Raw genomic sequence first — 12,358 nt, forward strand, 5'->3', positions numbered from 1 at the left:
TGCACCTTTCATTTGAGACTAAGTTTGGGCAAATCGGTCCAGCCATCACTGAGAAAAATGAGTGACATTATTTGACACATACGCACATACCTACACACACACATACACACACACATACACACACATACACACACATATACACACACATACATACATACACACACACATACAGACTTTTTCCGATCTCGACGAACTGAGTCGAATGGGATATGACACCCGGCCCTCCGGGCCGGGATTAGGTTGACGTTTTTCAGAGTGATTGCATAACCTTTCTATATGAGAAAGGCAAAAATGTGCCAAAATCCAAAAAAGTGAATCGTAGTCAAATTTTTTTTTCGAGTTTGCATCAAATCTCGACGTTTCATGCACCTTGAACACATTTAGCATCAAAAATAAAAATTCTATTTTTAATTTTTCCTATAGTTTATATGAGAAATTTCTGTGTGGCCGTACTCTGAAACCCGTAATTCCGGAACCAGAATTCCGATCGATCCAAAATTCAATAGCAGCCGATGGGAAGGTTGCACCTTTCATTTGAGACTAAGTTTGGGCAAATCGGTTCAGCCATCACTGAGAAAAATGAGTGACATTATTTGACACATACGCACATACATACACACACACATACACACACATACACACACACATACACACACATACATACATACACACACACATACAGACTTTTTCCGATCTCGACGAACTGAGTCGAATGGGATATGACACCCGGCCCTCCGGGCCGGGATTAGGTTGACGTTTTTCAGAGTGATTGCATAACCTTTCTATATGAGAAAGGCAAAAATGTGCCAAAATCCAAAAAAGTGAATCGTAGTCAAATTTTTTTTTCGAGTTTGCATCAAATCTCGACGTTTCATGCACCTTGAACACATTTAGCATCAAAAATAAAAATTCTATTTTTAATTTTTCCTATAGTTTATATGAGAAATTTCTGTGTGGCCGTACTCTGAAACCCGTAATTCCGGAACCAGAATTCCGATCGATCCAAAATTCAATAGCAGCCGATGGGAAGGTTGCACCTTTCATTTGAGACTAAGTTTGGGCAAATCGGTCCAGCCATCACTGAGAAAAATGAGTGAAATTATTTGACACATACGCACATACATACACACACACACTCATACACACACACATACACACACATACACACACATACACACACACATACATACATACACACACACATACAGACTTTTTCCGATCTCGACGAACTGAGTCGAATGGGATATGACACCCGGCCCTCCGGGCCGGGATTAGGTTGACGTTTTTCAGAGTGATTGCATAACCTTTCTATATGAGAAAGGCAAAAATGTGCCAAAATCCAAAAAAGTGAATCGTAGTCAAATTTTTTGCCTTTCTCATATAGAAAGGTTATGCAATCACTCTGAAAAACGTCAACCTAATCCCGGCCCGGAGGGCCGGGTGTCATATCCCATTCGACTCATTTCGTCGAGATCGGAAAAAGTCTGTATGTGTGTGTGTATGTATGTATGTGTGTGTATGTGTGTGTATGTGTGTGTATGTGTGTGTATGTGTGTGTGTATGTGTGTGTGTGTATGTATGTGCGTATGTGTCAAATAATGTCACTCATTTTTCTCAGTGATGGCTGGACCGATTTGCCCAAACTTAGTCTCAAATGAAAGGTGCAACCTTCCCATCGGCTGCTATTAATTTTTGGATCGATCGGAATTCTGGTTCCGGAATTACGGGTTTCAGAGTACGGCCACACAGAAATTTCTCATATAAACTATAGGAAAAATTAAAAATAGAATTTTTATTTTTGATGCTAAATGTGTTCAAGGTGCATGAAACGTCGAGATTTGATGCAAACTCGAAAAAAAAATTTGACTACGATTCACTTTTTTGGATTTTGGCACATTTTTGCCTTTCTCATATAGAAAGGTTATGCAATCACTCTGAAAAACGTCAACCTAATCCCGGCCCGGAGGGCCGGGTGTCATATCCCATTCGACTCAGTTCGTCGAGATCGGAAAAAGTCTGTATGTGTGTGTGTATGTATGTGTGTGTGTATGTGTGTGTGTATGTGTGTGTGTATGTGTGTATGTGTGTGTGTATGTGTGTGTGTATGTATGTGCGTATGTGTCAAATAATGTCACTCATTTTTCTCAGTGATGGCTGGACCGATTTGCCCAAACTTAGTCTCAAATGAAAGGTGCAACCTTCCCATCGGCTGCTATTGAATTTTGGATCGATCGGAATTCTGGTTCCGGAATTACGGGTTTCAGAGTACGGCCACACAGAAATTTCTCATATAAACTATAGGAAAAATTAAAAATAGAATTTTTATTTTTGATGCTAAATGTGTTCAAGGTGCATGAAACGTCGAGATTTGATGCAATCTCGAAAAAAAAATTTGACTACGATTCACTTTTTTGGATTTTGGCACATTTTTGCCTTTCTCATATAGAAAGGTTATGCAATCACTCTGAAAAACGTCAACCTAATCCCGGCCCGGAGGGCCGGGTGTCATATCCCATTCGACTCAGTTCGTCGAGATCGGAAAAAGTCTGTATGTGTGTGTGTATGTATGTATGTGTGTGTGTATGTGTGTGTGTATGTGTGTGTGTATGTGTGTGTGTGTGTATGTATGTGCGTATGTGTCAAATAATGTCACTCATTTTTCTCAGTGATGGCTGAACCGATTTGCCCAAACTTAGTCTCAAATGAAAGGTGCAACCTTCCCATCGGCTGCTATTGAATTTTGGATCGATCGGAATTCTGGTTCCGGAATTACGGGTTTCAGAGTACGGCCACACAGAAATTTCTCATACAAACTATAGGAAAAATTAAAAATAGAATTTTTATTTTTGATGCTAAATGTGTTCAAGGTGCATGAAACGTCGAGATTTGATGCAAACTCGAAAAAAAAATTTGACTACGATTCACTTTTTTGGATTTTGGCACATTTTTGCCTTTCTCATATAGAAAGGTTATGCAATCACTCTGAAAAACGTCAACCTAATCCCGGCCCGGAGGGCCGGGTGTCATATCCCATTCGACTCAGTTCGTCGAGATCGGAAAAAGTCTGTATGTGTGTGTGTATGTATGTATGTGTGTGTATGTGTGTGTATGTGTGTGTATGTGTGTGTGTGTGTGTGTGTGTGTATGTATGTGCGTATGTGTCAAATAATGTCACTCATTTTTCTCAGTGATAGCTGGACCGATTTGCCCAAACTTAGTCTCAAATGAAAGGTGCAACCTTCCCATCGGCTGCTATTGAATTTTGGATCGATCGGAATTCTGGTTCCGGAATTACGGGTTTCAGAGTACGGCCACACAGAAATTTCTCATATAAACTATAGGAAAAATTAAAAACTGAATTTTTATTTTTGATGCTAAATGTGTTCAAGGTGCATGAAACGTCGAGATTTGATGTAAACTCGAAAAAAAAATTTGACTGCGATTCACTTTTTTGGATTTTGGCACATTTTTGCCTTTCTCATATAGAAAGGTTATGCAATCACTCTGAAAAACGTCAACCTAATCCCGGCCCGGAGGGCCGAGTGTCATATCCCATTCGACTCAGTTCGTCGAGATCGGAAAAAGTTTGTATGTGTGTGTGTATGTATGTATGTGTGTGTATGTGTGTGTATGTGTGTGTATGTGTGTGTATGTGTGTGTGTATGTGTGTGTGTATGTATGTGCGTATGTGTCAAATAATGTCACTCATTTTTCTCAGAGATGGCTGGACCGATTTGCCCAAACTTAGTCTCAAATGAAAGGTGCAACCTTCCCATCGGCTGCTATTGAATTTTGGATCGATCGCAATTCTGGTTCCGGAATTACGGGTTTCAGAGTGCGGCCACACAGAAATTTCTCATATAAACTATAGGAAAAATTAAAAACTGAATTTTTATTTTTGATGCTAAATGTGTTCAAGGTGCATGAAACGTCGAGATTTGATGTAAACTCGAAAAAAAAAATTTGACTGCGATTCACTTTTTTGGATTTTGGCACATTTTTGCCTTTCTCATATAGAAAGGTTATGCAATCACTCTGAAAAACGTCAACCTAATCCCGGCCAAATTTTTTTTCGACTCGTTTAGGGTTTCTGGATTTTAACAGAGGCGTAGTTGATGGTTTACGGAGAGGGGTTACACCCCCCCCCCCTCTACTGTTCGCGCCCCTCCTTTAAAAATCTCCTTAAATCACCCCTCAGACCACCACCCCATCCAGCCCTCATACCCCTCCCTTTCAACCCCGTCATCTTTAAACCACCACTGTATCACAGCATACCAATTTAAGCTGGGGAGTCGTTCGTTCATGGGACTTTCGCCCTCTTCACATACCCAGCCCCGCATGACAAAATGAGTTAGCAAGCAGATAACATTGATCTAATGCTGATTAGGCTAATGGAGTATGATATTTTTTTGTTTCAAGTGTTTCACCGTCGACACGTAGCTCATCAAGTTCGTGGCTGGCATGCCATTGTGTATAAGTGCAAAGTGTACTAAGAATGTAATGGACATTTCCACAATTATGTTGAACATAAAAAGCCTCCGTGCCATAGTTTAGAGAAATAAGAAAGGCACAATTGCACCGCTAGGTGGATTAAAACAGGTTTTTTTTCGAGTTTCGAGTTTCACATACACACACACACATACACACACACATACACACACACATACATACATACACACACACATACAGACTTTTTCCGATCTCGACGAACTGAGTCGAATGGGATATGACACCCGGCCCTCCGGGCCGGGATTAGGTTGACGTTTTTCAGAGTGATTGCATAACCTTTCTATATGAGAAAGGCAAAAATGTGCCAAAATCCAAAAAAGTGAATCGTGGTCAAATTTTTTTTTCGAGTTTGCATCAAATCTCGACGTTTCATGCACCTTGAACACATTTAGCATCAAAAATAAAAATTCTATTTTTAATTTTTCCTATAGTTTATATGAGAAATTTCTGTGTGGCCGTACTCTGAAACCCGTAATTCCGGAACCAGAATTCCGATCGATCCAAAATTCAATAGCAGCCGATGGGAAGGTTGCACCTTTCATTTGAGACTAAGTTTGGGCAAATCGGTCCAGCCATCACTGAGAAAAATGAGTGACATTATTTGACACATACGCACATACATACACACACACACTCATACACACACACATACACACACATACACACACACACATACACACACATACATACATACACACACACAGACTTTTTCCGATCTCGACGAACTGAGTCGAATGGGATATGACACCCGGCCCTCCGGGCCGGGATTAGGTTGACGTTTTTCAGAGTGATTGCATAACCTTTCTATATGAGAAAGGCAAAAATGTGCCAAAATCCAAAAAAGTGAATAGTATTCAAATTTTTTTTTCGAGTTTGCATCAAATCTCGACGTTTCATGCACCTTGAACACATTTAGCATCAAAAATAAAAATTCTATTTTTAATTTTTCCTATAGTTTATATGAGAAATTTCTGTGTGGCCGTACTCTGAAACCCGTAATTCCGGAACCAGAATTCCGATCGATCCAAAATTCAATAGCAGCCGATGGGAAGGTTGCACCTTTCATTTGAGACTAAGTTTGGGCAAATCGGTCCAGCCATCACTGAGAAAAATGAGTGACATTATTTGACACATACGCACATACATACACACACACACATACACACACACATACACACACACATACACATACACACACATACATACATACACACACACATACAGACTTTTTCCGATCTCGACGAACTGAGTCGAATGGGATATGACACCCGGCCCTCCGGGCCAGGATTAGGTTGACGTTTTTCAGAGTGATTGCATAACCTTTCTATATGAGAAAGGCAAAACATTTTGTAACCTCAGCGGTTACACTACATATGCATACCACGATGAAAAATGATTTCCAAAATGTGATTTTGTGTAAATTCAAACATAGAGTGAAGAATTTTTCTCACAAACATTTACACAAAATCACATTTTAGAAAGCATATTTCAGCAGGCAGTATTGGAAGAACATATAATGGAGAATCGCTAGTTTATGTACCTATAATTCTCACAAGTTGACATCATAAGCCTGATAAATATAAACATTTGAATTGTGCGTTTATTTCCCCGGCAAGCAGTTTATCGTCTATTTATTCTTCATTAGTGGGTGGGTAACCAAATTTTAACCTCTCAAGAATGAAAAGCTGTTGTCAATGTAGTATGGAAGCTCCACCCCAACGGCATCCCTTATTATTGAACGCCCAAGCAGTTTAGTAACTATAATAACATATCGGAAAGAATGAAATATTCAAATCAACAGTCAGACTATATAAATCATCAATGGGGAAACATGTGGCTCTGCATAAACAACCATGCGGTAGTATGCGGCTAACCGACATTTGTGATTTCTTACATGTTTCACCATTGTGCTATATGATCGGTGTAAAGTCGGACCGGACTAAGTAGCAAAATCTCAAAAGATGAGATGATGATAGGATTGAATCAAAAATTTCTTCTTCAGCTACCTTTCATTTGCGCCAGATTTGAAAAATATTATCATTAGCATGAATTATGAAATGAATCCATTTGCGAATAATACCGTAAACAATACAAAGATTCAATCTTTGTATCAATGTAATATCGCTTAGTTCGGTCTGGCACAAAACCGACATCATGCATGCGAGTGCGCTTTGTATTCATTTTCACTGAAGTTAGAATGGACATACGGCATTTGATAAAAATGTGGCTGCTAATATGGGTATTTCATCAACTTTACTAAAATATGAATAACTCAAAAACGAAGCATCGTAGCTATGTAATGTAAGCGAACGAAAAATTCTACACAAAACAGGCTACAATCCTATGCAATAATACTTACGGGGTACTTTTGAATAAAATATCTGAGATATTTTGGTTCGAACTAGAAAATGCTAGCCGTGAGTAATCATCAAAATTTTAAAATTTTAGTTATACCAAAAAATAGCTTAATTCCTTGCGCAACTTTACACGAGAGGTATTGTTGATATCATTTACGTAAAAGTTTTAAAAATTCGAGAAAGCGCCACAGCCGATCCTGTAACCTTTCGCCTTAACCACAAATAATGAATAAAAACTTTTCTGGGCAATGGGCCATTCTGGGGAATGACTTTCTGGGGAATGGGGCATTCTGGATAATGGTTTTCTAGGGATTGGTACATTCTGGAAAATGTCTTTCTGGGGAATGGTACATTCTGGGGAAGGGAAATCTGGGGAATGGCTTTCGGGGGAATGGTATACGACCATCTTTCTATATCAACTTTTGTTATTATGATGACTCTTTAAAATGTAAATCCAATAGATTACACTGTCGTTAAGATATGAGACATTTCCATGAAAATTTCTCAAAGAGATTCTATGGTATTATGTGGTTAAAGTTAACACATTGGAAAATTTTCTCCTAGAATCGAAAACGAGGGACAAGCACTAGCAGGCTTGAGTGCGTCGTATTGAAAATACCAACGTATTTTGAATATAATTAAAGTAAATAATGAAAGTATTTTAAAAATACTTCTGTTGTACTTAATAAGGTACTTAATGAAATTAATTTCAATATGTACGCAGTGTTAGAAATTTTTCATAAGAGATTTTTCTAACCAGAACAGGAGAAGGACCTTAAGGTTAAAACCTCTATGATCGAAATAAAAAAAAATGTACATGCCTGAAATATTTAAAGTACATCTTGACTGTAATTAAAATATTTAGCGTACCTAAAATACGAAGGCGCTGTACATAAAATCGTTTCAGTAATTAAAGTACAATGAATTTGACGCGCACTTTTTTAAATCTTCGCGGTACTTAATGTACTTTATGGTAAGGGATTTGTCGAGCTCAGGATCGCTTCACGGTACATATATGCATACGTTTCAAGTTGGCTGAAAGCCTTCATGTATCAACCAGTAAATTGCTCAAGGGAGCACTATATTGAGAGTGGGCGAATTACCCAACAATAACAAAAGACCTCATGATAGCCGTAATTACTCGTCGACACTCGTGTCCCTAGCTGTATTAATTGCACCATTCATACGATGGTCTAAGCTTTCACCAGGGACGAGACTGCAGGTAACTGGTGAAATTTAAGATAGTAAGTTACTTGGCAAGGACCATGATGAAATGCGAAGAAAGCAATTATCGTCTAGAAGGGACGATAGTAATAAAACTCTCAGACGGTTGCCAAAATAATACAGCATTGTGTACGTAGGCGATCCCGACGAGGCACAAGTACCGCCACGAAGGTAGTATATGAAAAAAATAATAATAAAAGTGATCTAGCGACGGTCATGGGAAAATCCAACATAAAGGTATCCGGTCTAGACCGATACCAAATAGATAATTTTCCCCGCGCCGAAAGATATAGAATTGATTTGTTTACCAGCGCAAAGGGTTTAGGATTTGAATTGTTTACCCACCCTAAAACAGGCAGGCAGGAACATAATTTTCGGCCGTACCGAATGGACGGCGGAAGGGAATAAAAAACACATCACGGTAGGAGTGAGCGAGAAGGGTGGATAGCTAGGACTAAGTAGGTAGGTGAATGGTTAGATTAGGAATTTGTATATATAGTTTTAAGAATTTGAAAATAAATCAGTCGTTTATTCAAAGCAGAGTGAGTTGTTAACCAAAGCTGATTCGTTGCGAAAAGAAGTCCTTTGAAGTCTACAGTCTACAAGCACCAACAGAGAAGTATCCTTTATCGACTAACCCATTTTTTTCTATTCTCTTTCCAATTAGGTTCAGCTCCCGATAAGGAAACCGTAAATTGCATAGGTCGTACTTCCGGCTTATGAATTTACTTATTTATCCTCCGGGTAAAAGAAATTTTTAAAAATTATTTTTAATTCATTTAATCATTTTAATTCTAAATAAGGAAGTGTGCGAAGCTCGGTAACACGCCGTTGCTAAGCTAGAACCAAGTCGGTTCTAAATCCCAACGACAGGATTGTCGTATAGGTTGGGACAGCTCGATATTTTCGTTCTTATGCAGTGTTGCCATCTGTTATTTTTAGCACATACTAGACTCGATCGTAGCTCACTTTTTATACCAAATTGAAGTTATAGTTCATTATTTCACAGCTGCACTAATCAGGGTCAAAAAACGAGCGAAAAATCTTTTGTTGTGCTGATTTTTGCTCCATCTTAACCCATTCATGCCCATGTTGTTTGTGGACAACAACGTTTTTAAACAGCTATAACTTTTGATTGAGGCGAGATTTGCTCACAAAAACAAGTAAGGCTCATTAATGTGATTATTGCCTTTAATATGAGGATTAAAAGTTACAAGAATCAGCTCTAGAACTGTAGTTATTGCAATTAGTCTGATTGGATTCCAATGGAGCAGTGCTGCCAGGGATAGTTTACGTTGACGACGGAAAAGGATTTTTTCATATATTTTCGTTATGGTGCAATATTATTGAAAACTTATAAAACATCAATTTAGACTGGCGTTGGCTACGTTTTCCACGTAATTGGACTATTGTAATTATTCTAGGAGGATTGTATTGAGCATTAGAAGGTAAAAATCGATCAGCTTCTAGCACTACCATGAAAGCACCTATCTTTATGAAAATAGGCTTTTCGCGTTTCTTGGCCCAACCGTTTTCAAGGAAAAATAGTTTTAAAACCCTACATGAACTAGAAAAAAGTTGGGCATGAAAGGGTTAAATTGAATCTTTTTCATTAAAAATTGCAACGTAATTTTTTTTAAAGTGTTAAGAAGTAACTAAAATGTTATTACTATAGTTACTATATTCATAGTTAGGCGGAGACACTGAGTGAAGCCAATTGAACATGTCAAATGCCGGAGCCAATCGAGCATGATGTCATTTAATATGTTCTCTTTGGATGTATATGGAAAAGGTATTGTGATTATGGTCATAACTATTTTACTCTTATCTTGTGTTATCGAGTGTAGAGAAACGAAAAGAACCATTTTTTCTGTAACAAGAAGAGATAAGCGCACAAGTATGAAATCATATCATCACATCTTCGAATTGGTTTTTCAATTCGTGCATGTAAAATTCTTACTCACGACGACAATGAAGTTATTAAGCTAGAGCTTGAACATTTACATGGGATGCCAGTGTTTTCTTCCTGAAATAAGTGCTGTCAGTTTTCCGACTTTTGTGTCCGCCTAACTCTTAATATAGTAACTCTAGTTATTACCGATAAGGGTCTTGCGTTTGCTTCATTGGATTTTTTTTCTTCGAAAAATTGGTTTAGACAAGCGTGTAGTATAGGTTGGGACACCATACAATTACGCATGCGTAAAAGATTGCGTACAAGCTTTACATGTAAAAACTGGTAGTCAGATTAACTTTGTCAAATGGAAGTAAATAAGTCTTTCAGTTATTTATTCTTATTCTAAAATACCAATTAACAAATATTGAACAAAAAATAAATATAATGCATCAAAGTTTAAATTGCCTTTAATTATTTATAATTGTTTGAAGTGGAAACAAGATATCAGCCTCTAAATAAACCAGTCCCAACCTAGACTACATTCCCTTACTTAAAGTAACTAATTATGTAAGACTTTTGACACTGCGTCGTATTGAAGATGCTTGCCCCTCTATTTCTATTTGTGAAGCCACCCAAATAAAATTTTGGAAAGTCCACGTGGACATCGTGCGATGAAGGTAGGGTACAGAAATTGACCTCTTTTGTACACGGTGGGGAAAAAGGAGTCAAAAATGAAGATTATATTGTTCACGCTGTATATGTATGGGCCCATACCGAATATCCTTCGAACGGAGATTGGGACGAATCCGACATTAATCCAATATAAAAATGCATGTACTCCCTCACAATTTGAAAGAAAAATTATTTCAAGAATAATTTTCCTTCTCCTAGGAAACTTTCCAAGATTTTAGTTGGGCGCCAAATGTTACCGTTTGAGGGATCGCGGCTGCTCTCAGCCCCCGAGGATGGTCGTTGCAGTTCCTGAAGGGAACCTGCTTAAGCCCCAACGCCTGGTATGGACGTTCCGGGGTGGGCGCGGAAGGCCTCTTTTGGTTCTCGGGTCCCAGGGTCGTATTTAGTTGTGGGAGGGTTTTCGGATCTAGATAATTGATTCTGAAGGTTATGAACAGTTAATATATTCCTACTCACAATTTGGTTTATACACTATTCTACGTGTCTGGTGGGGTGGCGGCGGTTTCGATGATGGCTTTCTCTGGTGATTATCAATCTCGGCGAGGCGATGAGCAACTCAGCAACGTCACGGAGGTTTATCCGTCCAGCGGTAAGTTTTCGATGGTCGTACTGTTGTTGGTCGTAGATGGTTTGCGACCAACCGCACTGCAATGGCGGACTCACGGGTCACGCGGTCGTCCTTAGCTTTTAGCGGGTGGAGCGAATACCGACTAACAATCGGGGAACCCGCGACGACGGCCTGCTACCTCCTCTTACGATTAACCGTATCAGCTCGAAAGCTGATCAGGGCGAGACAGGCACGTTTTGACTGGTCCTTTGCGTTTAGCTGGCGATCGACGACCACACCAGCGACCTGGGCTATTACAACCGGTTTCACCGTATCTCCAGGTTTGATATAAAAACTAGCAGCTAACTTAAGCACGTCTTCTCGCTTCCACGGTCGAAACCTCAAGACCGAGAGTCTCTCGATCATGATCACTCGACCCATCTCATTCCATTTTCCAACCGTTCCACGATCATCCGTTTTGCCTCACTGCAGCCAACCACCCACATAGCCACCTATTGAGAGATACATCCACTGTCACCCACCAGAGTTACACCTACTAAACAATACGGTTTTCTACCAAATTTTGCTAATAATCTAACGAATATATTACGACCACAACCACCATAACAACTTATCCAGATAAACAACAAAATTTATGCAAAAAAACATTTTGTAACCTCAGCGGTTACACTACATATGCATACCATGATGAAAAATGATTTCCAAAATGTGATTTTGTGTAAATTCAAACATAGAGTGAAGAATTTTTCTCACAAACATTTACACAAAATCACATTTTAGAAAGCATATTTCAGCAGGCAGTATTGGAAGAACATATAATGGAGAATCGCTAGTTTATGTACCTATAATTCTCACAAGTTGACATCATAAGCCTGATAAATATAAACATTTGAATTGTGCGTTTATTTCCCCGGCAAGCAGTTTATCGTCTATTTATTCTTCATTAGTGGGTGGGTAACCAAATTTTAACCTCTCAAGAATGAAAAGCTGTTGTCAATGTAGTATGGAAGCTCCACCCCAACGGCATCCCTTATTATTGAACGCCCAAGCAGTTTAGTAACTATAATAACATATCGGAAAGAATGAAATATTCAAATCAACAGTCAGACTATA

This window comes from Topomyia yanbarensis, chromosome 1 (assembly GCF_030247195.1).
Source record: "Topomyia yanbarensis strain Yona2022 chromosome 1, ASM3024719v1, whole genome shotgun sequence".
Taxonomy (NCBI): Eukaryota; Metazoa; Arthropoda; class Insecta; order Diptera; family Culicidae; genus Topomyia; species Topomyia yanbarensis.